Raw genomic sequence first — 24,080 nt, forward strand, 5'->3', positions numbered from 1 at the left:
CGCCTCTAACCACCGCCGCGACCCTCCCCACCGCCGCGACCCTCCCCACCGCCGCGACCCTCCCCACCGCCGCGACCCTCCCCACCGCCGCGCCTCTAACCACCGCCGCGACCCTCCCCACCGCCGCGACCCTCCCCACCGCCGCGACCCTCCCCACCGCCGCGACCCTCCCCACCGCCGCGCCTCTAACCACCGCCGCGACCCTCCCCACCGCCGCGACCCTCCCCACCGCCGCGACCCTCCCCACCGCCGCGACCCTCCCCACCGCCGCGCCTCTAACCACCGCCGCGCCTCTAACCACCGCCGCGCCCCTCCCCACCGCCGCGACCCTCCCCACCGCCGCGCCCCTCCCCACCGCCGCGCCTCTAACCACCGCCGCGCCTCTAACCACCGCCGCGACCCTCCCCACCGCCGCGCCCCTCCCCACCGCCGCGCCCCTAACCACCGCCGCGCCTCTAACCACCGCCGCGACCCTCCCCACCGCCGCGACCCTCCCCACCGCCGCGACCCTCCCCACCGCCGCGACCCTCCCCACCGCCGCGCCTCTAACCACCGCCGCGACCCTCCCCACCGCCGCGACCCTCCCCACCGCCGCGACCCTCCCCACCGCCGCGACCCTCCCCACCGCCGCGCCTCTAACCACCGCCGCGACCCTCCCCACCGCCGCGACCCTCCCCACCGCCGCGACCCTCCCCACCGCCGCGACCCTCCCCACCGCCGCGCCTCTAACCACCGCCGCGACCCTCCCCACCGCCGCGACCCTCCCCACCGCCGCGACCCTCCCCACCGCCGCGACCCTCCCCACCGCCGCGCCTCTAACCACCGCCGCGCCTCTAACCACCGCCGCGACCCTCCCCACCGCCGCGACCCTCCCCACCGCCGCGACCCTCCCCACCGCCGCGACCCTCCCCACCGCCCGCCTCTAACCACCGCCGCGCCTCTAACCACCGCCGCGCCCCTCCCCACCGCCGCGCCCCTCCCCACCGCCGCGCCCCTCCCCACCGCCGCGCCTCTAACCACCGCCGCGCCTCTAACCACCGCCGCGACCCTCCCCACCGCCGCGACCCTCCCCACCGCCGCGCCTCTAACCACCGCCGCGCCTCTAACCACCGCCGCGACCCTCCCCACCGCCGCGACCCTCCCCACCGCCGCGCCTCTAACCACCGCCGCGACCCTCCCCACCGCCGCGACCCTCCCCACCGCCGCGACCCTCCCCACCGCCGCGACCCTCCCCACCGCCGCGACCCTCCCCACCGCCGCGCCTCTAACCACCGCCGCGCCTCTAACCACCGCCGCGACCCTCCCCACCGCCGCGACCCTCCCCACCGCCGCGCCTCTAACCACCGCCGCGACCCTCCCCACCGCCGCGACCCTCCCCACCGCCGCGACCCTCCCCACCGCCGCGACCCTCCCCACCGCCGCGCCTCTAACCACCGCCGCGCCTCTAACCACCGCCGCGCCCCTCCCCACCGCCGCGACCCTCCCCACCGCCGCGCCCCTCCCCACCGCCGCGCCTCTAACCACCGCCGCGCCCCTCCCCACCGCCGCGCCTCTAACCACCGCCGCGCCCCTCCCCACCGCCGCGACCCTCCCCACCGCCGCGACCCTCCCCACCGCCGCGCCTCTAACCACCGCCGCGCCTCTAACCACCGCCGCGACCCTCCCCACCGCCGCGACCCTCCCCACCGCCGCGACCCTCCCCACCGCCGCGCCTCTAACCACCGCCGCGCCTCTAACCACCGCCGCGACCCTCCCCACCGCCGCGCCCCTCCCCACCGCCGCGCCCCTAACCACCGCCGCGCCTCTAACCACCGCCGCGACCCTCCCCACCGCCGCGCCTCTAACCACCGCCGCGACCCTCCCCACCGCCGCGCCCCTCCCCACCGCCGCGCCTCTAACCACCGCCGCGACCCTCCCCACCGCCGCGCCTCTAACCACCGCCGCGACCCTCCCCACCTCCGCGCCCCTCCCCACCGCCGCGCCCCTCCCCACCGCCGCGACCCGGGACCCTAACTAACTACCGCCGTGACTCTACCATGACCCTCACCGCCGCCGCGCCCCTAACTAACTACCGCCATGACTCTACCTACCTGTTAAAGGCTTCGTCTCCAAACACCATCACGCTGGGGGGTTAGGGCTTCACCATATGGATTCTGGGAGACACACACTCAGTCCACAGCATTCCGGAAGTGCACGCCTTGTTCGCTTATGCTGGCCCACAGCCAGGGAGGAACGTGGCCTCAGGAGGAATGGGCCTCCAGGCTCCCCCATGCCTTGTTCAGAGGAGACTGCCCCCGCCACACTGGGAGGAGTTAAGGGTTCTGGGGCCAATGGGATGTAATGACGGTATTTTGCATGTCAGGACGACACAGAATAGACATTCCCACCCCAGAAGAGAGAACTAGGATGCCAGGTGCAGTGGCTCACGCCTGTAATCCCAACACTTTGGGAGGTTAAGGCAAGCAGATCACCAGAGGTCAGGAGTTCGAGACCAGCCTGGCCAACGTGGCAAAACCCCCTCTCTAATAAAAACATAAAAATTAGCGGGGCGTAGTAGTGTGAGCCTGTAATCCCAGCTGCTTGGGAGGCTGAGGCAGGAATATTGCTTGAACCTGGGAGGCGGAGGTTGCAGTGAGCCGAGAGCGTGCCATTGCCATTCTGGGCAAAAAAAAAAAAAAAAAAAAAAGAATCAAATGGAAATTCTAAAAGTAAAAAATGAAGTGACCGAAATTAATAATTTAAAGGGTAGATTTAAGAGTAGACTGGGTGAAGAGATAACAGTAGAAAAAAAATCCATATCGAAGCACGAAGCGGGAAAAAACCAAGGCAGAAGAAATCCAGAAAAAAGAGCACATTAGACACACAGGTGTGAAGTGTGGGGGTTCCAGGGGAGAGAGAACAGGATGCTATTTGAAAAGCCAAGGGCTGGCCGGGCACAGTGGCTCACACCTGCAATCCCAGCACTTTGGGAAGCCAAGGTGGATGTATGATCAGGAGTTCCAGACCAGCCTGGTCAACATGGCAAAACCCTGTCTCTACTATAAATGCAAAAAAAAAAAATTAGCTGGTTATGGTGGCAAGTGCTTGTAATCCCAGCTACTCGGGAGGCTGAGGCAGGAGAATCACTTGAACCGGGGAGGTGGAGACTGCAGTGAGCCGAGGTTGCACCATTGCACTCCAGCCTGGGCAACAAGAGCGAGACTCCATCTCAAAAAAAAAAAAAAAAAAAAGAAAAGTCAAGGGCTGATATTTTCCAAAAGAGAGAAAAGGTATCATGTCCCTGATTCAAAAAGCTCTACCAACCTCAATTAGGAGAAATTCTCGATTTCTCTCTCCTTCACAAGGCTGCTGTTGTGATGAAGACATTTTTAACAGGAGTCAGAGAAAACAGAGACGTTGCCTTCCAGGGGTGGCAGTGAGGCTGGAAGGCGCCCTCACCACAGAAATGACAAACACCCCAAGCCAACACAAAAACCTGTTGGGGGAAACCCCCTATCTGCCTAGAACTCCACACAGAGTGGAGAACACCCTCCAGAAAGAATGCCAAAGACATTTTCCACACAAACAAAAAACCGGGCGTGGTCGTGCACACCTGCAATCCCAGCTACTCAGGAGGCTGAGCCAGGAGAATCACTTGAACCCGGGAGGCGGAGGTTGCAGTGAGCCAAAATCACGCCATTGCACTCCAGCTTGGGCAACAAGAGTGAAAATCCATCTCAAAAAAAAAAAAGAAAAGAAATAAAAAGAATTAATTACAAGTCTGTGCTGAAAGGAATACTAAAGGGACTACTTCAGGCAGAAGGAAGATGGTCTCCATGTAAGCACCGTCCTGCAGGAATACTAGAGTCCCTAGAAGGGTAACCTGGGGGTAAATCTGAAGGAGCACTGTCTAAGACGACATTTGGTTTGTGGGTCTGAAATACACGTAGAATTTACAGGCATAATAATAACAGCACAAAGACTGATAAAATAATAGCACAAACTAACAATAAGGAAAGAAGAATAATCAGGCCAAGCACAGTGGCTCATGCCTGTAATCCCAGCACTTTGGGAGGCCAAGGCAGACAGATCACTTGAGGCCAGGAGTTTGATACCAACCTGGCCAATATGGTGAAACCCTGCCTCTACTAAAAATACAAAAAATAGTTGGGCATGGTGGTGGGCACCTGTAATCCCAGCTACTCAGGAGGCTGAGGCAGCAGAATCACTTGAACGCGGGAGGTGGAGGTTGCAGTGAGCCAAAATCGCGCCCTTGCACTCTAGCCTGGGCAACAAAAGTGAAACTCCACCTCAAAAAAAAAAAAAAAAAAAAAGAAAAAGAATTAAACTGTTATAAGGTTTTGAAGAAAATGGTAAAAGTAGTTTAAGCTACGTTCCAAGGATGTGACTCATAATTTCTAAGGTAGCCATTAAAATAACATTAAGAGAAGTATTACTTAACAAAGCTATAAAAGGGAGGAAAGTGGAATAAAAACACCTGATTAAACCAAAAGAAGGCAAGAAAGAGGGACAAAAGAAAGAACAGACCGGACAAATAAGGACCAACAGCAAGATGACAGAGCTACGATGTAACACATCAGCATGACATTAAATGTAAACGGACTAAATCCTTCATTTAAAACACAGCCATTTTCAGACTGGATTAAAAATAACTAACTTCTGCTTATAAGAGTCATTTCCAAAATATACAGAAAAGAAAGTGAAAGGATGAAAAAATACAGCACATAAACACTAAATCCCCTTCCCTCCCTCCCCTCATCACACACACACACACACACGCACACACACACAGAGCTGGTGCGGTCACACTAACATCATACAGATCAGATGTTAATGACAATAATACTTTTCATCTAAAGAGCAACATTTGGCCGGGCACAGTGGCTCACGCCTATAATCCCAGCACTTTGGGAGGCCGAAGCAGGCAGATCAGGAGGTCAGGAGATCAAGACCATCATGACTAACACGGTGAAACCTCATCTCTACTGAAAATACAAAAAATTAGCTAGGCGTGGTGGCGGGCACCTGTAGTCCCAGCTACTCGGGAGGCTGAGGCAGGAGAATGGCGTGAACCCGGGAGGCGGAGCTTGCAGTGAGCGGAGATGGTGCCACTGCACTCCAGCCTGGGGGACAGAGTGAGACTCCTTCTCAAAAAAAAAAAAAAAAACAAAAACAAAAACACAAAAAACATTTCATGACGATAAAAGCATCAATCAAAACGAAGATATGGCCAGGCATGGTGGCTCACACCTGTAATCCCAGCGCTTTGTGAGGCCAAGGCGGGCGGATCACCTAAGGTCAGGGGTTCAAGACCAGCCTGGCCAACATGGTGAGACCCTGTCTCTACTAAAAATACAAAAATTAACTGGGTGTGGTGGCACACACCTGTAATCTCAACTACTCAGGAGGCTCAGGCAGGAGAATTGCTTGAACCAGGGAGGCGGAGGTTGCAGTGAGCCCAGATCCTGCCACTGCACTCCACTCCACTCCAGCCTGGGTGACAGAGTAAGACTCCAAAAAAAAAAAGGAAATAATAGGCTCCTCTCTCTTGTAAATACAGTTGTAAAAACAACAAACAAAATAATAGCAAACTGAATCAAGCAAAATATAAAAAAGCTAACACATCACGACCAAACAAGGCGCACTACAGGAATGCCATCGGTCTACCATTAAAAGCTAATCCACAGAATTCATCGTACGAACAGAATAAAGGAGAAAAGTTCTGTCACATCAATAGATGAAGGAAAAAAAGCATCTGAAAAAATTCAACACCATTCATATTAACAACTTTTAACTAGGAATAAAATAGAACCTCTTTAATTTGTTGGTGGGGATTTACAAAGGAAAAACAGTATTTCCGCAAACAGCACCCTTAATGGTGGAATTCCTAAAGCTCTTCCCTGAAATCAGGCACGAGAGGATGTGGCTGTCACCACTCTGGCCCACACTGTTTTGGAAGGATCAACAGTGCCAGGGTAACAAGGCAACAGCTGAAGGAAAGGTAGAAACAAACAGCCGGTCACTGACAAAATGGTAGCGCACAGAGAGATTCCGGAGCAACCACAGACAAACTATGGAGACCAGGAGAGGCCAAGACAAACGAGTTAATCACACTTCTTTACACATTGCTATAAACAAAAAGATAAAAAACCAAACTGTAAAAGTAATATGGCTTAAAATAGCATAAGCATTGAAATACCAGGGAATCATCTGAACAAAAAATGTGGATGACCGCTACACACAAGACTACAAAATATTATTGAAAGAATTTAAGGCTGGGTGCAGTGGCTTGCACCTGTAATCCCAGCACTTTAGGAGGCTGAGGCAGAAGCACCACTTGAGCCCAGGAGGTCAAGACCCGCCTGGGCAACATAGGGAGACCCTGTCTCTACAAAAAAATGCCAAAATAGCTGGGCATGGTGGTGCACACGTGTAGTCCCAGCTACTTGGGAGGCTGAGGTGGGAGGATTGCTTGAGCCCAGGAGGTCGAGGCTGCAGTGAGCCATGATCGCCACTGCACTCCAGCCTGGGCAAGAGTGAAGTCCTGTCCGCTCCCCGCAACTCCCCCGCCAAAAAAAACCCCAATCAAAGGCCTAAAGATATGTTCATGGATTGGAAACCTCAGTATTGTAAAGATGCTAATCTCCCATACTGATCAATAAATCCAAATGCAATCCAAATGTCTTATTGAGCTTTTGAAAATAAATAAGCCAATTGTAAATGGCTTATTAATTAACAAGCCCATGTGTATGGAAATGTAAAAAGCCAACAACCAAGATAATCTTGAAAACTAAAAACCCCAAATCGGAGACTCATAACACAAGTTACCAATGGTGATTATAAAGCAGAAGAAATCAGAACAGTACGACATGGGGGCAAAAAATGAAGGGGACAGATCAGTCCAGAAAGAGGCCCCACACACAGCCAGGACTCAAAAGCCCTAATTATAAAGTAAGCTTTTATTTTCTGTTCATCAGAAGACACCATCCATGGAGTGGAAGGCGAGCCGCGGAGTGACAGAAGCTGTTTGCAACACAAAAAATCAAAGCACTTGTCTCTAAAACACACACAGCCCCCACAAACCAACAAAAAAGACAGATCCCCCAATGACATTGCTCTTTGACAGCCCAATTTTGAAATGGGGCAAAAGACTGGAACAGGCACCTTTAAAAGGAGGGTCCCCAATAACCCAGGAGCCTCGGAGAAGCAGCTCACCTCAGCCGTCATGAGGCCACAGCCTAGTGCCTTTCAGATCTGCTCTGCTGGCGACAACCCAGGGCTCTGACAGTCCATGTGCTGGAAGGAGGTGGATCGGGAATTCCCACACGACCCAGAGCGACTGTGCCATCAACACAGATTCAGCCTTTGTCTCAGTTTCCCAGCGCGCAGCCCCTCTGACCCTAGGAATCCTGGAGTGTGGTAAGTGTCTTTTTGCATGCTAATGAGATGACGGGGAGCCGGGAGCCCCCAGACAGCTCCAGCATGCGGCTGGTCTACAGCAGGACCAAGGAATGCCTAGCGGGTTGGAACTTTCAGTCCCACAGCCCACGGTCCAGAGAGGAGACAGGAGAGACTGAGTTAATCAGCAGTGGCTGGCTGTTTAATCAACCGTGCCTGTCATGAAGCCTCCACAAAAAGCCCTCAATGATGTGGTTTGGAGAGTGTCTTGAGTTGGTGAACATACCAAGGTGCTGGAGGGTGGCATGCCTGGAGATGGCACGGAAGCTCTGCACCCCCCATACCTCAGCCACCCGTGCGGCTCCTCCGTGTGGCTGTCCTTTCTAATAAATGGGTACACTAAGCAAAGTGCTTTCCTGAGTTCTGGGAGCTATTCTAGCCCACCCGAGCCTCAGGAAGGGGTCACGGACACTCCCGATTCACAGCCAGTTGGTCAGAATCCAGGTTGTCACTTGGCACTTGCAGCTGGCTCTCACGTAGGGGCAGCTTGTGGGAACGAGCCCTTCATCTGCGGGGTCTGCGGTAACGTCAGGTAGTTGATGTCAGAGCTGAATGGAAACACAGGACACCCAGCTGGCGCCAGAGTGGCTGTGGGTGCAGAAAACCCCACATAACTGGAGGCAGAAACACAGTGCAGAGTGTGACCTGGTGCGGCCATGCGAGGGAAACGTCTGTTTCCCGGAAGCTCCACTCCTGGGTGTGCCCACACGAAGGACGCACCACGGGCAACAGAAGGCGCTCGGATGTCTGTGGCCAAAAGCCAGGACCCCAGTGCTTCGCAAGATGAGGGTGGATACATAAGACGTGGAGAATTCAGCCAGCAGAGCAGCCCCGCGGTGGGGACGGACACGGCAGAACTGCACCCCACACCATGGGAAAGCCCCACACAGGGGCCTGACTGGAGCGGCCACACCCAGGGTGGATGGCCCCGGATCCCAAGACAAAAGCTCAAAACAAGCAAAACTATCTGCAGGCACCAAGGCTGGGGATGGGCAGGTTACACCTGGGGTCACCTCGGGGTGTGGGGGTGGCCCCGCGCCCAGGGGACAAGCTACACACGGATCAGCTATGTGACGCGGTGCAGTTTGCTTTGTAAAAACTCGTGGAGTTGAACGCTTCAGATTTCATGTTTTAGGGAGTTTTGTTTCAATTTTAAAAACTCAAGAAAGAAAAATCAGAGAATGGAGGCACCCAGACCGTAACATTCTTTCCATAAAGAAAAACTGAAACCCAACAGCAGGTGGCTCCACCTGCTGCATCTTAGCTTTTTCTTTTTCTTTGAGACGGAGTCTCGCTCTGTCACCAGGCTGCAGTGCAGTGGCACAATCTCGGCTCACTGCAACCTCCACCTCCCGAATTCAAGCGATTCTCCTGCCTCAGCCTCTCGAGCAGCTGGGACTATAGGTGTCCACCACCACACCCAGCTAATTTTTGTATTTTTAGTAGAGACTGGATTTCACCGTGTTAGCCAGGATGGTCTCAAACTCCTGACCTCGTGATCTACCCACCTCGGCCTCCCAAAGTGCTGGGATTACAGGTGTGAGCCACCACGCCCAGTCATCTTATCTTTTTCTTTGGCTTATTTTATTTGCTCTATAAGCTTAACTTTCGTGAGCTAAACTCCGAAGTCAACCTGCTGTTTGATTATTTTTGTGAATTGTTTCAAATAAACCCTCTTCTAAGAAAGAATTAATGTCCACCATATTCCTTTTTTGTCCAACAAAATAAGTCATCTCTTCTGTTTCAAATGTTCCTCCCTCACTGGACACTGTGCTTGGGCTACCTGTATTAATTAACACAGATCCCTAGAGAGCACGTTCTCAACACAGAAGACGAACCTGCCCTGCGTCCGGGGTCCCTCCTTCCATGTGCTCCCAGGCCACAACAGAACGTTCTCCTCGAGAAAGGCTGGGGTGGGAGGGTGGTGGGGGGTGGCGCAGCCCTCTGCTGTTTTTATCTCCTGAGCATTCCAAACACTTCCACAAACTTAACGCACCCGGCCATACCCTCACCCACGTGCCACACGCACCACACACACAACATGGTGCCCGCTCTCCCTCCCCCAGAGCCAGCCCTGTGGAGCCCTTGACCGGTGGCACCCAATCCCCAGGGCATGGATGCTGTGGGCTGGGCCCTCGCCGTCTCTATACTCCCACACCATCATCTCCCCTCCCTCAAACGCGTGGGCACTGGGGTCCCTTCTCCCTGCCCCAACACCAATGCCTTGACCTCCCTCCTCCTTGGCCACACCATCCACCTGCCATCCCTGGAGACACCCCCACAAGGACTGGACCACAGGCTCTGCTCCATGAGCCCTCTGTGCCCCAACTCTCGCCCACCCCCCAGCATTCTCCACTGTAGCTAAGCTGCCATCGGCTCTCAGAAATACCACTACTTCGTGCATCACGAAAAAAGACAAAAAATGTTGCCAACTCAACTGGGACAGACCGGCAGGCTGCACCCCCTTCCAGGATGTCAGGATGAGAGAAGTCCATCCCAGCTCCCTCGAGGCCCTGGTTGCCTCTGACGAAGGGGCCATCAGATGCTGCCTCCATGCCACTTCCGAGCTCCTGGCTGACACCTTGGTCCTCACCTGCTGGCTTCCACCTGTCCTGAGTCAGGAGCAAACTCGGGCAGAGAACATGAATGCCCCGGATGAGCCCCCCTCAAAGCCCAAGATGGGGAGACATCAGGTAGAAGCAGCAGGAGCACATACTTGGCGATCCACAGGCAGCCCACCGAAGAGAACGTCACACAGTCACTACAAATCACTGCTGAACGCGGGAACAGAGGGGAGGAAATGGGGCGGCTGCCTTTTTAAACCTTAGTTAAAACCTTACATTAAAAAACATACTCATGAATCGAGGTACTCACTAGTCAGAACTGAAACCCTGGAGGGATCCGCCAGGCCCTGGCTGGTGCTGCAGGCCCTCAGGCAGCGCCTGGCTCCAGAGCAGGAGGGCAGGCACCCGGGTGACCTGGCCAGCCTTGGCCAGCAGTGGATGGGCCCTAGCCAAGCCACTGTCTTTCCTTCAGCTGATGACTCTAAGTCACAAACGTAAAGAAAACGGGGCCAGGCGCAGTGGCTCATGCCTGTAATCCCAGCACTTTGGGAGGGCGAGGCAGGCGGATCGCCTGAGGTCAGGAGTTCGAGACCAGCCTGGCCAACATAGTGAAACCCCATCTCTACCAAATATACAAAAAAAAAAAAAAAAAAGCCAGGCATGGTGGCGAGCTCCTGTAGTCCCAACTATTTGGGAGGCTGAGGCAGGAGAATCCCTTGAACCCGGGAGGTGGAGGTTGCAGTGAGCCGAGATCACGCCACTGCACTCCAGCCTGGGCGACAAGAGCGAGACTCTGTCTCAAAAAAAAAAACCCAACCATAACAAACAAACAAAAAAAACGGAACTGCAACTCCAGCAAGTTTCAAGGACCTTTTTCTTCCTTTTTTGAGTACTGTGATGATTACAGGCATCCAGTGAGGGAGGAGGAAATGTGTGGGGTCCCCTTCACCTTCGCTCCAAGCAGCAGCTGCACTCCACAGTCCCCCATGCCGGGACCTCAGCAGGGGGCTCTGTGTTGGACTGAGGGGGCCTCAGCATGAAGCTGGCTGGTGTTCACAGGGCAGGGGTTCCAGGCTGACCCTGCGCCCGAGGCTCGTTCATCCTCATTGCAGTGGAGCACGTCAGAGGTTCGCGGGCCGCCTCGCTGGCTGCTTCAGGCAGAAGGTGCGCTGTGCCGTTTGAGGCCTCTGTGTCACTGCGGCAGGGGCCTCAGCTTAACCCACATAAGGATCATGTCTACACATAAACCCCAAACACTGTGTTTTATGAGCAATTTAGGGGATTCGAAGCAAAGCCTGTTTTTTGCCTTCTAGGCGGACTCCTGGAACCTGCACCCTGTAACCCAGGCAGCGGTGAAGGAAGCAAAGGGGAAAAGCTCTGATGCAAACCACATTCTGCAGCGATTTTCACTGTTTGGGAAACACTTGGACTTTGGGAGACGTTTTACAGCAGATTCATGAAAATGACTTGTCCCGAGGAAACATCGCCTTGAAGACGACCAAGGTGAAAGGAAGGCGCCAGCTGGGAGGCTGGCACACGGCACCGCCCTTCCCGGGTCTTCTGAAAGGAAGCTGTGGTCCCTTCCCCGACACCCGTCTCTCCCACATGGGTGAACATCCAGAAGCCTGGTGGTGGATGGACGGTCGGTCAGGAGGCCGGACCCACAAGTGCCTACGTACCTCCTGCACGTCCTGAGGCTGTAGGTCAAAGGGCAAGAAACAAGGGTGGAGCCAGGATGTGGGTGCTGTCCGCAACAGGACACCTCTGTGTCCGCACCAGGACACCGCACCAGCCAGACCCTCTATGGCTGGCGGGGAGTCGAGGGTGTGGGCTGGAGGGTGAGTGTCCTGAGTCCAGGCTGGCAGCAGCCCCGCCAGTTCCTCATCCAGACCACCCCAGACCAGAGAACTCCAACAATGGCAGGCATGGCGCAGTAGGCAGGGGACAGCTCCCAATGCCAGGGGACCCGGCAACCAGCGTCCCCCCAGTCAGGAAAGAGGCCCAGGCTCCCTTCCTCCCCCCGCCACACACTCTTCCCTAACCCCAGCCCCTCCCTGTCTGCCTCTGAGACCTGACAACCAGCTTCTCCGGCGACACCCAGACCACCAAGGTGTACCCCTCATTGCATGAGCCCCTCTGGCCCCCTCGTCCTGCCCATCACTTCTCGGAGGCTCAGCCCCAGGCCTCCATGTTGCACCCCCCAGCCTGTCCCTGTCTACCTGGGACCCTCCCTGGCTGTGCCCCAGACCTTTACGGTTGCTGTGGGGTTCCCTCCCCATCCCCTAAGTGGTCCAAAGACACCTTCTCTGCCTCTTCTTTTCCCACAGCACCTTCCTGAGGGCTCAGTAACCTCAGCTAAGCCCGAGTTAGGCCCAACACGCACAGCTGGCCCCACAGCTCCCAGCACCCACCTCGGCTCCTCCTCACCTTCCCTGCCGCAACACCCATGGGTGCAGGAGGCCCAACTTTCCTCCTGCCTTCCACTCTGAGCCCTTGCCTCACCGTGCTGTGTGAACTGGCCTGGGTCCCGCCCTCAGTGAGGGCACGGGGTAGGGTGGGGGAGCTCAGGATGGCAGGCCTCACACCCGAGGGGAAGGCTGCGGGCGCCATGTGCAAGCTTCCAGTCCCTCACCTTCCGGCCCGGTCCCTCAGAGACTACACTGTCCACCAGCCCCACCCTGGCCCCGCAGAGAGTCCACTGTCACCAGCCCCTACGGGGACTCTACTGTCCACCAGCCCTGCCCCCCACAGGGACTCCACTGTCACCAGCCCCACCCCAGCCCCGTTCACTCTGCTGCTCCCAGCTCCCTCAGGACCCAGCCCGCCCCACCCACACTCACAGGGTTTCAGGCAAAGGCCCATGGTCACCGAGGCCGATCCAAACCCCCCATTCCCTGGGCCAGCGATGGTGTGAGGGTGGACAAGTGACCCAAGGGTGTCGAGGGCCCAGTGGACTCAGGGGACTCCGGGGACTCGGGGGACCTTGGTACCAGGGGAGTCTCTGTTTCCCCCATGAAGCTGCGACCCAGGAGCCACGGGGCTGCCACAGGACCAGGAGCCCCCTGACTGGGGATGAAGCCTGAGCGGAGGAAGCCAGTGCCAGAGCTGCAGACAGGGAAGAAAGGTCCTGCCTGCTCTGATCACGCCCGGGGCCCCCGCTGGAGCCAGATTCAGCCCTGGCCATTCTGTTTCTCACCTCTGGGATCCTCTTTGCTGGACCCATTGGTTTTAGGTCCTTGGCTGCCCCCAGGGAGGGCCCCGATGAAACGGCCAGTGCTGGCCGGCTCCTCCGCTTGCCCAGCCTGGGAGACGCTGGACGTCCCTGGAGACGTCTCCCTCAACACCCCAGCCAATGGCCAAGTCTGGCAATTCTGCTACTGGACATTTCTGGAGTCCACCCCACTGCCCTGGCCCTCTCTCGCTCGGCCCCGGGATGACGGCTTTCCCTGGCGGCTCCCACCACTGACACCACAAAATCTGAGTGATGTGGCACAGCCCACAGGCCCATGGCCTGGACTTCACCTGCCTCTGCAGGCTGGGCTGTAAAATGGGGAGAATGAGAGCCCGATCCCATAAATGGGGTGGACCCAGCACCGCCTTCCAGACACTGCAGTGGGCGTGAGCTGCTGCAACCCTGTGTCCTCACCATGGCCGGGACTCTCCGTGTCCTATGGACTCTCGCTGTAGCCACTCGGCCCCGTGTGACCCCCTCCACCCACAGCTGGACCCACACCTGGCTACGTCTGCTCAACCGTCCAATGGAGCTCTGTCTAAGGTCGCAATCCGCATGTTTAATATTCACGACCACACCTGATCTCAGGACAGTTCAGTGAGGAGGACGGAGCAGGTATCATGTGCACCACTTTACAGATGAGAAAACTGAGGCCACCCCCCAGAGACAGCGGAAGGTGGCTCCCAGGCGTCCCCTGACCATTGATCGCCCCTGTGCGTCTGGCAGTGCCTCCAATCTGGGTGCCCTCTGCTGCCCTCACTCCAGGAATCCTTCCAGCAGAGGACAGAAACCTCCAATGCCAAGCATCAGGAAGCACCATGGTCAGCTGTGCAAAACCCAGATAGCCCCACGTCCAAGTCCCGGGACCCGAGACTGTGTCACCTTCCAGGGCATACGGGACTTTGCAGACGATGAAGTGAGGGACGTGGGGATGGGGAGATGTTCCTGGATGATCTGGGTGGGCCCACATCATTGTGGGGTCCTCACAAGAGGGATGGGGGGCGGCTGTGTCAGAGGTGGTGACGTGAGACGGAGGCAGAGGTTGGGGTGACTCAGAGCTGCACCAAGGGGCAGGCGGCTTCAGATGCCGGAGAAGGCGGGAAACGGGGTCTCCCTGGAGCCCCCAGAAAGAACCCGCCCTGCTGGCGCCTTGATTAAATTTAGCCCAGTGAGATCCATCTGGACTTGCACCCTCCAGACCGCTGAGTTAACAAATGAGTGTTGCTTTAAGCCCCCCAGTGGCGGCCACTGTTACAGCGGCTGCAGAAAGTTCGTTCACCTCCATCTGCAGAGGCAAGACGTACAGGCAGGGGGTGGTGACCAGGGAGCACATCAGACAGCCTCGCTCACAGCCCTGGGGACTCGGGGCCTGCTTCTCCCGTGGCCACCAGGCCAACTACTCAAGAGTCCTGGGGACATGGCTGGAGAGAGAGGGGCTGCCGTCGGCTGTGCAAGCAGGAGGCTGGCGATGTCTCCACTGTCATGCACACGGCCGCGCGAGGCCAACCTCCTCCTCACAGCCAGCCCAGGACAGACCCGGACGGCACCCACTCATGAGAGGACACAGCGGTGGCGCCTCGGAGCCACCACGGCCCCACGCACCCAGGCTGTGCCGCTCACTCACCCAGAGGGGATGAGTACATGGCCCGGCCTCCAGGAGCCACGGAGGTCAATGCAAGGCTGCAGGGACAAGGGGCCACGCCCATCAGCCTGGAGAGGGCTAGGTAGGCTTCCTGGAGGAGGTGAGGAGGAGAGAATAGGTGAGCAGGCAGGGGCGAAGAGGCCGGGGTTCTGCAGGCGAGGACAGCCTCACCACGCGCTTGGACCAGCGCCCAGGAGGATCATGGCCCCACCCAGAGATCACACGGGGACTTGAGTGCAGCATTTACCTCGATGCCTTTTCTCTGAAGGTCTATTGAGAGTACGGGCCCTGGGCTACCTGACTTCTCTATCCCCAGAACAGGGTCCAACCACCCTGACTGGCCCAGGCCTAAGGCTGGCAGCACCCCACGGAGGCAGGCTCCCTTTACACTGCCAGGGGCTCCCTTGACACTGCCGGGGTTGGGGGGCTCCCTTGACACTGCCAGGGTTGGGGGGCTCCCTCGACACTGCCCTGGGGGGAATCCCTGGACACTGCCGGGGTGTTGGGGGGCTCCCTCGACACTGCCCTGGGGGGAATCCCTGGACACTGCCGGGGTGTTGGGGGCTCCCTCGACACTGCCCTGGGGGGAATCCCTGGACACTGCCGGGGTGTTGGGGGCTCCCGACATTGCCGAAGGGCCGGACGAGAGGCACAGCCCGGGTGGAGGGGATTTCGGCAGTCCCGAGAACCCAAGGTCAGTGTTAAAAGAAGGCCTGCACCTCGCAGGGCTCACCCTCCCTCCCTGTGTTTCCTCCAGGAGTTCGGTGTCTGAGGGTGATCAGCCTTTCACCCAGTCCCCTACTTCCAGGAACTGATCCCAAAAAAGCCCCAGCACAACAGTAAAATGGGAGGTATCTGCACAGGGCTTCCCACCGCAGCTCCATCCGTCGTTGAAAAAGATGGGACAGAGCCCCTACACGCATCAGGCAGCCCAGCCCACCTGGCACCGGAGTGTGTGCGGCTGTGGAAGGAGAGAGGACGCATTCACAGAGGGGTCTCAGGACACGTGATGTGTGGGGAAAACGCAGGTCTGGAACAGGACCTGCCTCAGGAGAGGGAGGACACAATCCCGTCTCAGTGTTGCTTGGCCAGGGAGAGGGGTGGCCTCCGCACAGGAGCCCACACGGCCACGGAAGGCAGCCGGCTGTTGGTGCGGGCAGCACTCACTGTTACACAAATCACGAGACAGAGACCTGCGCACCACAGTGCTCTGCGCCCCGGTCACAGACTCAGAACCCCGAGGAAACACGGGGGAGGCAGAGCAGGCCCTGCGAGGCACAGGCCTTCTTTTAACTTTGATCTCAAATCATGAACTCTCTTGAACAACTGAGACAGCTGAGCCGGAGAAACTGCAATCCTGGCTGCGTTTGGTGAAGTCAAGTGACTCCTGTGCTAACGGTTTCTTCTGTTTTGGCCTGGTGACACGCGTGGAGGTCCTCACCCACCGGAGGGGCTTGCTCAAGAGTCACCTGGCCTGGTGATGCACGTGGAGGTCCCCGACCACCGGAGGGGCTGGCTGAAGAGTCGCCTGGCCTGGTGACGCGCGTGGAGGTCCCCGCCCACCGGAGGGGCTGGCTGAAGAGTCGCCTGGCCTGGTAACGCGCGTGGAGGTCCCCGCTCACCGGAGGGGCTTGCTGAAGAGTCGCCTGGCCTGGTGACGCGCATGGAGGTCCTCGCCCACCGGAGGGGCTGGCTGAAGAGTCGCCTGGCCTGGTGACGCGCGTGGAGGTCCTCGCCCACCGGAGGGGCTGGCTGAGAGTCACAGGTATCGGCTGGGGTACAGGTTGCCAGGAGCCAGGCAGGGTGTGCACAAGGCTTCACTATGTAATTCTCTCTACCTCTGTCGGTTTGGCATTTTTCCTAATAAAAACTTTTCAAATACCAAGCAGCTCAGTTCTGCCTTTTGATGTTTGGACGCCTTGGCTGGAGCTCCACCTCCCTTCCCTGGCTTTGGGTCCGGCCCTGTCCTTCCCTGGTTCTAGGGGGCTTTGTGTCCACGAGATGTCAGGCTGCTACATCAGCCACAGGGGGCTGGGGGGATGCCCCATCGAAGTCCTAGGCGAGGATCTCATCTCCCAACAATCCTGAGGACCTGTCTGGCATGGCCAGGAGACGTGGAAGGGCCACGTGCAAATGAGGCGGCGCCTCCCACACAGAGCACAAATGCAGGAGCCCCCTTATCCTCAGGGGGTGCCTCTCGTGGTCCCAGCATGTGTGTGGGGGGAGGTGGGGCCTCATCCAGGCCTGGTGGGCAGCCCCTCCCACCCAAGACCTGAGAATGATTCTCATCCGACAATGACAACTGTGTGTCTGAAAGTGACCTCCCCGGCATCACCTGGGCATCACCCACAGCAGCTCCCAGGGGCACGCAGCCACCCTGTTCCTCCTGACAGCTCTGTGACTACTTCACCCCAAATTCATTTTGCTTAGACATTTATTTGAAAAAACACCTGGCCAGGAGTGGCAGCTCACGCCTGTAATCCCAGCACTTTGGGAGGCTGAGGTGGGTGGACCACTTGAGGTCAGGAGTTTGAGACCAGCCTGGCCAACATGGTGAAACCCCATCTCTATTAAAAATACAAAAATTAGCCGTGCGTGGTGGCGGGCGCCTGTAATCCCAGCTACTTGGGAGGCCGAGGCGAGAGAATCGCTTGAACCCGGGAGGCGAAGGTTGCAGTGAGCTGAGATCATGCCACTGCACTCCAGCCTGGGCAAAAGAGTGAGACTGTCTCAAAAAAAATAAATAAATAAATAAATAAATAAGGCCTAACGTGACCCTTGGCCAAATGCCTAGTGCACTTACTTCTACTCCCGGATGGGCCCCGGGCACCCTCATGACCAAGCCCCATCCTCAGGGCCTTTCAAGAGTTGCGTCTACAAACACCCTGCAGGCCCTCACCCCCGGGCAGGGACAAACCAGCTGCTGGGGTCACCTGCTGGGCCGCAGTGCCGGTAAGAGCACAAGAGCTGTCTCCTGACGAGCAGGTCTGGAAGGAACAGCATAGCCGTGACGCACAGAGATGGGAAATTGCTTCGTGGCACGACAGACGTGTGCTGTGATAAGGGGTTACTCTTCTCAACAATGTTGGCTATGCTGGCGCCCTTGAGAAGTCTGAACTCACAAGGGGAGCTGTCACAGATCAAGGTCAATGAATCAGGGTGGCTGTTGGGGTGAGGCCGGCTGCGCCCTCCTGAATAAAAGGCCTGGGTGCTGTGTAATGAGGTGTGAAGAATAAAGGCTACTCACCCTGAACACTGCTCTTCTCTCTCTGAAGACAGCACACACTCACCAGTCCCCGCTCACACCACAACACCCTGCGAGGAAGCGCCCTCCAGCTCTCCCTTTCGTGCTCGGCCCCGGGGGCAGCAGTGAGCCCCACAGGCCAGCCCGCTGCGTCCTGCCTGTTCGGCACCGAGCGATGTTCTGACCACCCCTCGCCAGGGCAGGCCCAGCCTCCCTCTTTCCTCCCAGTCCCCACCCACACTGGCTTCCCCTGGATGCTCCCTGCCCGGGCTCCACCCCAGGGCCCCATCACGGCCATCCCCTGCCACCTGGGATTGTCCCCTCCCAGCCTCCCCTCTTAGGGCCCTTCCCACCATTCGCGCCACTGGATGCCTCCGGGGCTCCCCTGTCTGTCCCCTCACTCCTCTAGAACACATACCCCTCGCAGACCGGTGCTGCCGTCCTGGGCCCTGAACTGGACAGAGAGGCCCTGAGGTTCAGGCCGCCTTCTTCCCCTGCAGCTGTGGGGCAAGCACTGGCGTCTATCCAACCACCAGCTGCAACCTCCCCTCAGCCCGTGGGGCTACGAGTCCAGGCTTCAGCCAAAGAAATCGCAACCAAGAGTTGGACCCCATTTTTGATGTTCGACTGCTGGCGGTGTTTGAGACGACCCGCTCCCCTCCCGCCCACATCCCAATGAGGTGATGAGGGCCTGGGGAAAGTTCAAACCCTGCAAGCCCCAGCCCCTGCTCACCCCGCCTTGCCCCAGAGCCACCAGGGAAACCGAGACAGTCTCCTTACCGGTGCGCTCAAGACCTTTCTGGACCAGCCTGGAAGACCCCCCTCCCCTGCTCTCCCCAGAAAGCCTCATTATGTGGCGAGAAGCTCCCTCCCGTCTGTGTGCGGTGCTGTCATCTGTGTGGACACCTGAGCCAAATTTTGGGCAGGGGTCCATCCCATCTCTTCAGGGTGACCAGTGATTACAAGTGAACAGCTGGTGTCCAGACCAGGAGGTGTTTAAATGGGGGCGCGTTGCCCTTCACCCCTTTCCTCCCACTGCTGCCTCAGATGCAGCCCCCAGAGACCACAGAAGCATGTGGAGAGGGGAGCGGCCAGCACTCACCCCGCCGCCCCAGAGGCCCTTCCTTCCATCTACTTTGCTATCCCTGTTTACCCTTCTAGACAGTTCTCTCTCTCTCTCTCTCTCTTGCCCAGGCTGGAGTGCAGTGTCGCAATCATAGCCCTGCAGCCTCGACGTCCTGGGCTCACGCGATCCTCCCTCGTAGCTGGGCCCACAGACATGCACCACTGTGCCCAGCCTCACACTTCTCTTCAAGGAAGCGGGGTTTGTGCTGATGAGGAAAAGTGCATGACCGTGTCACTGATGGAGCTTGGGGGGCTTCTTTGGGCTGGGGTGGGGGCAGCTTTCCCTGCGGAGCACCTGAGTCCCCCTCCCAGGCCTTCCCAAGGCACACGCGCCACTGGACATGCTGGCTGCTGATGAACCATCCGGCTGCTTAGCGCCGGCCACCGCACCCCACACTCTGTGTAACTGTGTCTTGAACTGATAAATAAATCAGTCATGATAAATAAACCCTTACTACTGTGGCAGCTGTGTCGGCCGCTCTCCCCAGGAAGCCTTTCCCAGCCACTGGGGCTGTGACTTGCTTTCTGGAGTCCTCTTAGAACAAGGCCGGGTGAGAACATCAGCTGCTGTTTGTCCACTAACCATCAGTAAGACCCACTGTGGAAACAGAGATATGAGTACAATTCTTGCCCCCCAAAAACCCCACAGTCTAGCCCGGCGTGGTGGCTCACGCTTGTAATCCCAGCACTTTGGGAGGGCGAAGTGGGAGAATCACTTGGGGTATTCGAGACCAGCCTGGGTAACAAATCAAGACCCCTATCTCTACTAAAAATAAAAAATTAGCTAAGCGTGGTGGTGCACACCTGAAGTCCCAGCTAACTGGGAGGCTGAGGTGGGAGGCTTGCTTGAGCCCGGCTGCAGTGAGCTGTGATTGTACCACTGTACTCCAGCCTGGGCGACATAGCAAGACCCTGTCTCTTGAGAGAGAGACAGACGGAGAGAGAGGCATGGCCCCTTCCCCAGGGGGAGGGGCCAGAATATAAAAACAGTCAGAGTCCAAAGGGTGAGGCCCCTCCAGCCCCTAGGTTTCTGGGCCCTGTGTCTCCTGGTTCTGAACCAATCCGTGACGCAGGAGAGTTGGGGGTGGGGGAGGAGACTTGCATTTTTAGATCTTTTTCTACAAAGTTGAAATAAAGTGGAGAAAAAAATACACAAAGTTTCTAGAAATCTATCATTACTCATAACAAAGTAAAATAAACAAAAACGAGGGCCAGGCGTGGTGGCTCATGCCTGTCATCCCAGCACTTTCGGAGGCCAAGGCGGGCAGATCACGAGGTCAGGAGATCGAGACCATCCTGGCTAACACGGTGAAACCCCGTCTCTACTAAAAATACAAAAAATTAGCGGGATGTGGTGGCAGGTGCCTGTACTCCCAGCTACTCGGGAGGCTGAGGCAGGAGAATGGTGTGAACCCAGGAGACAGGGCTTGCAGTGAGCCGAGATTGCGCCACTGCACTCCAGCCTGGGCAGCAGAGTGAGACTTTGTCTCAAAAACAAAACAAAACAAAACAAACAAAAAAAATGCAATAAAAAACATGTACTAGGCCTCACAAAGCCCACATGAGACCCCGGAAATGAATGAATGAATAAATTAAATTACCCACCCATCCATCCTGGGCAGGACACAGGGCTGAACTGGTGTGGAGGTCGGGGCAGGCCCAGGCAGGCACCAGGGGCTGCCCACCTGCTCTAGCATATGGCTGCTCCTGATCCTGGCCCCCAGTATGGAAGTCACCTTCTCCACCTGCCACTGGGTGGGAGCAGTAACCGGGGAAAGGAGACAGGAGATGGAAACTGGACAATTTTTCCAAAGCCCCACCTGCAATCCTTCCTCGTGAAAAGGGCCCCAGGACCCCCAGAAGACACAGTCTGCTGTGACATTCCTGACTTGTCATTAGCACGTCTGGTTCCTATCACATATCTGCTCTGTATCTGTTATAAATCTACGACACCTGCTGTATCCACTACATACCCACCATGTATCTCTGCCATGTATCCTTGCGTGTCTACTATGCGTCTCGATTACGCACCCACTACGCCTCTACCACACATCTTTGTTGTGGAGCACTGTGTGTCCACTCAGTACCTGCTACTAAGTACCTGCTAAGTATCAGATGCGGTCCAGACCCAGGATGCACTGGCTCATTTCATCCTCACAAGCCCCCCAGGGGAGGCGTTCTCCCACCCTCATTCTCCGGGAAGGGGAACTGAAGCCCAGGGCACTTGAAGACCTCTGCCCCGGGCCGACTGGCTGATGGTCTCCACAGCTGAGCGTGAATGAATGAATGAAAGAAATGGAACAAACACGGAAACAAATGAGAGAACAAGTAAATCAGCAACAGGATGTCTTGCACCAAGGGTTGTCCCTGGAGTCTGAGGACAAAGTCAAGGGAAAGAAAGGAAGGAGGGCTGGGGGCGGGGGGACATCAGTGAGAGCACCAGAGAAGGGACGAGGAGGGGAGATGCCCGCTGGCCTCCCCCTACTGAGAGGATGTGGCCAGTGCATTTTGTTAGATTTCTTAAATCACATTTGAGATGCAAGACAGCTTTAGTAACCAAATATACAAAAGGAATTGTATCTCCTTGAAATTAAACCTTTTAAAAAGTTTTAAAAAGGTATGGGAATAAAGTCTCCAGTTGTCAGAACTAAAATCAAGAGTTGGGAACTCACACGTCGTTCAGAGGGAAAACAAGATGGGGGACAGGGCCAGTCCCAGAGCAGACGCTCCCTTGGGATCCCTCTACAAAGCAGAATCATCTTAATGCCCTTTTTTTTTTTTTTTTTTTTAACAAAATAAATTGTCTTAGTTGTTTTAGAAATGATAGAGAAAGTCAGACACAGGACGAAAGATGAACTGGCCAGGAGCCCCAGCCTGAAGGAGCGGGGGCCGCATCACACAGGGACAGCCTCCCTCACACCTCAGGGGGTGTGTTGAAAAGATTATGCCTCAATGATAGAATTAAAATGTCATCTTTCGTCTCATGCAATTTCTAGCAAGACCAAAACTCCCTCTGAATAAGTCTCCTCCAACCCACCAGGCCTCTGCAGACCCCACCTGCTCAGGGCTGGGCCGGCCTCGATAGTCCCACGGGAACCACCACCTGGTGTGGCCACTGCCGTTCACTGCACACCACCAGTCGTGCCTGTTCCTCCTGTGTCCTGTCCTGCACCTGCTCCCCGAGGCCCTGCTCGTGCACCCCAGGAGGAACAGACGGCCTCCACTTTCTGTGCAAACTTGCAAATTACCCGTAAGTTCCTGTATCAGAGACATCATCGCCCATGGGGAGCTGGCCCCTGAGAGCCAGTGCCTGGAGGAGATCGTCCGGGGAGAGGACACAGCATTTAGATACAAAGGCAGGACCTTGGGAACAAAACCTGGACTCCAGAGATCAGGGAGGTGCTGGGAGGAAGGGGCAGCTGGGGCCTCCGGGCAGGGACAGACAGAGGTCTGGCTGGCAGCTTGTGCCATCCGCTTAGCCAGGCGGTGAAGATGCTGCCTCCAAGGAATTCTCGGTTGCCACAGATGGTCACCCTGACGTGGGCATTTTTCCACGAAGCAGATTTTGAAATAATTTTAGCAAAACAACCTCTACCACTGCAAAATAAAATTAAACCCAGGAAAGGCCAGCAGTATGCATTTGGGGGTGGTGGGGGGGTCAGAAGCAGGGCCGAGACTGAGCTGTCTCCCCACTGGCCCTCATAGGAATCCTAATGACAGTGTTAGCAAGACCTGGGGAATGGCTGGCATCTGACAGGGGCTGCAGGCTCTTACAGAAGATGAGAAATGACTTCCGGTTTCAATAAGCTGGTTCAAAGCAGGGACCTCAGGTCACCCCTAACAGAAGCAGCTCATTGCTCTGAGGGTGCAGACCCCGGAGTCTGGTCTTCTCTCACAGATGTGTCGGTATCTCACTTTCATTAATTTAAAAACGTATTTCAAGGGTTTTCTATTCCTTGCGAGTGATCTGGTTTAGCACGACACGGACTAATGACGTGTTTAATTGGAACGGGAAATAGGTCACACCCAGGCCCCACTAACTCCTTGACAAGTCATGAAAAGTGCAACTAACATGGCCAGGGGCTCCCGAGGGGCCCTCACCCGACCCTCACCCCCACGCTGCCCTGTCCAGTGAGCTCCCCTCTGTCAATGCCTGGGCACCACCCTCACCTACAGCCACAGCCTGCGCTGTGCCCCCAGCTGCCCACAGGGTCCTTGCTGCCCCCTCCTTCCGGGCACAGTCCCGTGAGCCTCATCTGGAAGTCACTCCGCCCCACGGCCTTCCCCACCCCGCCCCGCCCACTGCTTCTGAAGGGGCTCCTTCCTGGCAGCCCCCTGTGTCCATCACACCCTGGAACTGTCAATCATCAGTCTGAAGAGTGAGCCCGCTTTGCTTTCACCGGTCCGCCCATTAGCAAGGGGCAGTTCCAGATTGTGCCTCTGGCAGCCGCCCAGCCTGGCATGGGATGAATGAATGAATGAATGACACGGCTCCCGTCCGGAAAAGGTCTCAGACGTCACACTGAGGAGGATCCTAGCGCCAGCTGCATCGCACTGAAAATTCCCATTTATTCCCTAATTTCATATCCCAGCGACTAGTGAGAGGGGTTGTCCGCGGCCCTGTATGATGGTGATGAAGGAGTGCCGGGTCCCCCACAGCTGTGTGGCTCCTTCTCCAACGAATCTCCCACAGAAGTCACAACACAGACAACAACGGAAATCACAGCACAGACAGACAACGGTGCATGTGATCAGGCCCAGAGCGGTAAAAACATCACTACTGGGCCCGACGCGGTGGCTCATGCCCGTCAACCC

At 56.8% G+C, this 24,080-nt stretch overlaps 1 protein-coding gene across 7 annotated transcripts in view; it reads right to left on the bottom strand.

Annotated features, from left to right (window-relative positions):
* Positions 1 to 24,080, bottom strand: part of PRKCZ (protein kinase C zeta) — a 136,379-nt gene that overhangs the window by 63,337 nt on the left and 48,962 nt on the right. Inside the window, exon 1 of one of the 7 annotated variants that reach the window (XM_054444187.2) lies at positions 11,702 to 11,713. The exons of the other annotated variants lie outside the window; for them this stretch is intronic. The gene's annotated coding sequence lies outside the window, so the exon portion shown is untranslated. Of the gene's footprint in view, positions 1 to 11,701; positions 11,714 to 24,080 lie in introns of those variants that run through there. 7 annotated transcript variants of the gene reach the window in all.

The sequence above is a fragment of the Pongo pygmaeus genome, chromosome 1 (assembly GCF_028885625.2).
Source record: "Pongo pygmaeus isolate AG05252 chromosome 1, NHGRI_mPonPyg2-v2.0_pri, whole genome shotgun sequence".
In the NCBI taxonomy this organism is placed as follows: Eukaryota; Metazoa; Chordata; class Mammalia; order Primates; family Hominidae; genus Pongo; species Pongo pygmaeus.